Source organism: Oratosquilla oratoria, chromosome 11 (genome assembly GCF_046742065.1).
Source record: "Oratosquilla oratoria isolate Oo_2021 chromosome 11, ASM4674206v1, whole genome shotgun sequence".
NCBI lineage: Eukaryota > Metazoa > Arthropoda > Malacostraca > Stomatopoda > Squillidae > Oratosquilla > Oratosquilla oratoria.
Window position 1 is genome coordinate 26,468,883 of NC_134787.1, and position 5,845 is coordinate 26,474,727.

The 5,845-nt window shown below is 42.6% G+C and overlaps 1 protein-coding gene across 2 annotated transcripts in view; it reads left to right on the forward strand.

Moving 5' to 3' along the window:
• Positions 1 to 4,137: 4,137 nt before the first annotated feature.
• Positions 4,138 to 5,845, forward strand: part of LOC143029690 (uncharacterized) — an 803,284-nt gene continuing 801,576 nt past the window's right edge. The window contains exon 1 of one of the 2 annotated variants that reach the window (XM_076192524.1): positions 4,138 to 4,250. The gene's annotated coding sequence lies outside the window, so the exon portion shown is untranslated. Of the gene's footprint in view, positions 4,354 to 5,845 lie in introns of both variants that reach the window. The other variant, XM_076192523.1, reaches the window with a different exon arrangement.

The following is a 5,845-nucleotide window of genomic DNA, read 5'->3' on the forward strand; positions in this document are numbered from 1 at the left end:
ATATATTTGTTATATATATATATATATATATATATATATATATATTCATTCATTAATTTATTTGCTTATTTGTTTATTTATTTATGTATTTATTGATCTATTCATGTATTTATTTACTTATTTATTTGCTTGTTTATTTACTTGTTTATCTATTTTATTGTGTGTGTGTATTTATTTATATATTCATTTATTTATTTACTTATTTATCTATCTATCATCTGTTTATTTATTTATTTATTAATTTATTTCATTTTGCTCATTCCTTACTGAAACCATATATTTACCTTTCGATAATTAACTGATTTCGAAAATGCTTTTACTCCTCCAATTAAGGGTTCATATCTTAGCTTGGTAAAATCATCTGAACAAAGCGTTTGAAAGGATTCGGCAAGTCATCAAGACCAACCCCCTAAAGACGGTGACGCCTTTTCCCGGTAACGTCAGATGATTTCATTCAGTTTGAGGGACCCAATCGGGATGAAAGGGACCTCGGTAGATCAATACTTCATTTTTGTCCCGAGTTCGCATCCCCAGGTGGATAGAAACGTCTGGTGTCAAGTGGGACAAAGTCATGTGGAGTGCGGCGCCGTGTTGCAGGGGTCGGTGGAATTGAACTTTCCATAAGCTTAGGGATTTGACACATGTCGTGCATTTGATTGTCGGGAAATGGCTTCAAATATAAAACTTTTCTTTTCTTTTTTTTTTAGTAATTTGAATGATAGAATATTCTTCTCGCCATATTTTGAGAAATTGTATGTTGTTTCATTTGAGCTTTTTAGTGTAATGCAACTCAAATGTATATTGTAGAAATGGACTTGAGGTCTTTAAGTAATCCGATTCAGCTTTCTATTGTTTTTTTTTTCTAAATTCATTTGCAGTATTATAAATTCATGTACAAAGAGGATAGTGTATGAAGGGGTGACTGTGTCGACGGCATTGCTTGGGGCAGAGATATGAAATGTGTTTGAGATGAAATGTCTGAGAAGTATAGTAAGGGTTACAAAGTTGGATAGAGTGAGAAACGAGGAGGTGAGGAGGAGAGTGGGAATGAAAAATGAAATGACAGATAAAACTGATGAAAGAGGGTTGGGATAGTTTGGACACGGAAAGAATGAGTTAAGAAAAATTAGTAAAAGAGGAATGGAAGACAGAGGTGGGGGGAGTAAACTCGAGGGGACGGCCGAGGATGAGATGGATGGATGGGGTGAAGGGGACGCTGAGAAAGAGGGGAATGTCTGTTGAGCAAGGAAGGAAGAGGCAAGAGATAGAAATGAGTGGAGAGTGGCTGTGTATAGATGATACTGTTATGCAAAGAAAGGAGGGGCGGGAGATGAAGGGATAGTGAGTGATTATGAGTGACTGATATTTTGACGCAGCTCTAAAGGATTTCTCTCTGTCTTCTCTTTTTCTACATGAGGGGACGGAGTGTGTGTGTGGGGGGGGTCGCCGATTAAGTTAAGCGGCCTTGCTGTGGATGCACTGTGTCTTACTACATTAGCTCTGACCCAGGGCAGTGGGCGGGATACAGGGATGACCCGTCATCCATGAGGACCTAAGATGAAAGGGGGTGGGGGAAGGGTGGTGGAGGGGTGTGGAACGAGTGGGAGTAGGTATGTGCCTTTGATCTGACTACCTCCCTTATAAGGGAGGAAAGCTCTTGGTATCTATCAACCTATCTATCTATATTATATCTATCTATCAATCTATCTATCTATCTATATATATATATATATATATATATATATATATACACTGTATATATATATATATGTATATATATATATATACATACATATATATATATGTATATATATATATATATATATATATATATATATATAGATGTACAGTGAAGAGGGTCAATAAGCAACAAATCTGTTGAATTTTTTTAATATACTACCATACAAAACAAGTAATATCTAGATGAATAGATAAATAAATAAACAAACAAATAAATAAAAGAACTGTTCCAGTATTAAATGCAATATCTCGTTTTTACGTTCATTGCATTCAAATAGCAATTGAACTTTCTCACTATACGCTCTTGGCATAAATCTAACTTGTAGTGACCACGTGAACTTCATGTAGTCAATATTCTAGGAACTTAGTGACATCTCTACGGAGCAGAGTCATGTAGCATTCTTTATTGATAAAAAAAAAAACTAATCTCCACACAAAAAACAAAAAAAAAACAATCACTTTTAACTTCTACTCTCCCTCCCCTCTGATGTCCTCCTTAAAATACCGCCTCCAACAAGGATAAAAACTCTAGTTATGGTTGAATAGATACTACTTTTGAATAACCCTAGAGTACACAGGCAGAGTAGAGCACCGGATGTGTTTATTATTTTGGGTCATGATTCTGGATTTCCCTTGGATCTGAATATTCAGATGCTTGCTTGTGTGTGAACACGAACATTCGTGTCCGTGTGTTTGTACACTCGTTTTCATACGTGTATTCGTGCACGTGTGTACCTTTGCGCGTGTGTCTGTGTATGTGTATGCATGAGTGTGTGTATTCATATATTTTTCATACGTCCACGATAACGACGACGATGACGACGATGATAACGACGATGGTAACGGCGATGGTAACGGCGATGATAACGAGGATGATAACGACGATGATAACGAGGATGATAACGACGATGGTAACGACGATGGTAACGACAATGGTAACGACGATGATGACGATGATAACGACGATGATAACAACAACAATAATAATAATAACAATAATAATAATGATAATAATAATAGTAATAATAATAACAATAATAACAATAATAATGATAATAATAATAATAATAATAATAATAATAATGATAATAATAATAATAATAATAATAATAATAATAATAATAATAATAATAATAATAATAATAATAATAATGATAATAATAATAATAATGATAATAATAATAATAATAATAATAATAATAACAATAATAATGATAATAATAGTAATATTGATAATTGTAATATTAATAATTGTAATATTGATAATTGTAATAATGATAATAATGATAATAATAATAATGATAATAATAATCATAATAATAATAATAATATTAATAATAATAGTAATAATAATAATAATAATATTAATAATAATAGTAATAATAATAATAGTAATAATAATAATAATAATAATAATAATAATCATAGTAATAGTAATAGTAATGATGATGATTATAGTTTTATAACAGTTGTAATAATAACGATTAAACATTTTCCGCGAACGCTTTGGGTCTCCTGGTTGCGGTCGAAGTCTTCACCTTTACTTCGCACATCATCAAGACCTCGTCAGCTTCGAGTCCCCGGTCGTCGTGAAGGAACGGAATTTGTGGTTCCTTGCCCAAGGAGAGCTCGACCGCACGCACACACACACACACACACCTAACCGCAAAAATCAAACTCTGTTATTTCCTCTCCCCTTCCTTTCCTCACATCAAAATCTCTCACCTTCCATGCAGCCTCCCGAATCATCTCCACATCCTCTCTCGGACATTTGCACAAATGCAGTCTCCCCATATGTAACATAGCAACCCATGATGCAGCCCACAGCCCTCTGTAAACAAGCCACGCCCCCCGCCCCCGCCCCCTGTCCTGCCGCAGCCCACGCAGCCCCCTCTCCCGCCCCCCGCTGCAGCCCCCTCCCTCCCTCCCTCCCTCCGCCTTAATCTGGGAATCAACTCACGCTTGCTTTGCTAGGGGCTCGCCTCAGCCTGGTATACTACTTGCTAAGATACGTCTGGTAACTAATTAAATAAGGCATATTACATGTGTTGGTAGAGAGATAGAGAGAAGCAGAGAGACTGGAGGGAGGTAGAGATCCTAAAGACAATTTCTTTTCATCCTTCTTTTTCCCCCCCAAACGCAGACCTTGGGACGAGTGAAGGTGGGGGTTGATTTATGATGTGCTTGGGTCCCCAACACCTTCAGGTTGCCGTTAGGTGTTCCCCTACTGTCACACGAACACACACAGACGGCGGGGGCAGATGAAGAAACAGAGCCCTCACGACACAATAAGTGACAGTTTTTGTATGGAGTCCGACAGTTTGACGCATGACAGTTGCCGTCTCGCGGACCCGGCTCGGCGCACCGCCACGGCACCAGCTCAGTCGAGTTACGACAGTGTGGGGGAGAGGGTGCCAGTGCCTGGAATAATTTCTCGGACCTAGTGTTCTGTTTGCGAGGCTCGGCTTCTGCCGTAGTCGAGCGCCTGAGTGGGGGGCAGCAGGAGAGTTGTGAGTGACGTTTGTCGAGTCGTTGGAAAAAAAAGGGGGATTTTTTTTTAAGCGCCGGGGAGTGTGAAGGTTCCTCGTGGGAACTCCTGCACTCTTCTTTAAGGTAAGTCTCCTCTCCTCGTCTCTTTCTCTCTCTCTCTCTCCTTCTATCTTCCTCTCCCTCTCTTCCTCTCCCTCTCTTCCTCTCCCTCTCTTCCTCTCCCTCTCATCCTTTCCCTCTTATCCTCTCCCTCTTCCTCTCCCTCTCTTTCTTCCCTCTTTCTCTCCCTCTTTCTCTTTCTTTCTCTTTTCCTCTATTTTCCTCACTTTTTCCTCTCTCTCTCTCTCTCTCTCTCTCTCTCTCTCTCTCTCTCTCTCTCTCTCTCTCTCTCTCTCTCTCTCTCTCTCTCTCTCTCTCTCTCTATATATATATATATATATATATTTAATTTTTTCATTCCTCCTCCCCCCCACCCACCCACATCCGCATCCTCACTCTTCCTTACCTGTCTTTTACGGCAGCCACTCAACCGTCCCACCTCTCCTTATTTCTCTCATTCCCTCCGCATCTCTCTCTCTCTCTCTCTCTTTCCATCTGTCTCTCTCTCTTGGACAAATCCTCTTGGAAACCTGCCTGCTCGTGGCTCATTCAGGGTTCTGCATGTTGGGGACCAACCACTCCCTTACACCCTTCAGTGTTACATTTTTTATAGCTTCACCCTACCTTTCCTCTACCTCGCCCCTTCCACCCTCTACCCCTTCCACCCTCCACCCTTTCCACCCTCCACCCCTTCCACCCTCCACCCCTTCCACCCTCCACCCTCCACCCCTTCCACCCTCCACCCTTTCCACCCCTTCCACCCTCCACCCTTTCCACCCTCCACCCCTTCCACCCTCCACCCCTTCCACCCTCCACCCCTTCCACCCTCCACCCCTTCCACCCTCCACCTCGTCCCCGACCACTCCCTCGCACTCCTCTCTTTCCACCTCCACCATCCACTCAATTTATTCCTCTTCCACTAGTTTTCCGTCCCTTCCCTTCCATCTCTTTAGCATCCCCTACCCATCACCACTCCTCCCCTACCCCTCTCCTCCCCTACCCCTCTCAACCCCTCCTCCACCCTTTCCCATCCCTCCCCATTCCTTCTCCCTCCCATCAACACCTCCTTCCCCCACCACTCTCTCACCTCCTCTTCCACTCCCTTCTCCACCCCCACTCCCTCCCCACCCACCTCTCCCTCACCCTCTACCTCACCCTCTACCTCACCCTCTACCACAACTCCCCCCCACCCTCTTACTCCTCCCTCACTACTTCCCCTTCTCCCTCCCTCCCTTCCCCTTCTCCCTCCCTCCCTTCCCCTTCTCCCTCCCTCCCTCCCTCCCCACCCTTTCCCCTTCTCCCTCCCACTCCATCCCCCACTACATCCACCACCGATTACCTCGTCCCTCCCCTACCTCTCTTCCCACCCCTCCCCTACCTCCCTCCCCCACCCCTCCCCTACCTCCCTCCCCCACCCCTCCCCTACCTCCCTCCCCCACCCCTCCCCTACCTCCTCCCCACCCCCTACCTCCTCCCCCACCCCTCCCCTATCTCTCTTCCCACTCCTCCCCTACCT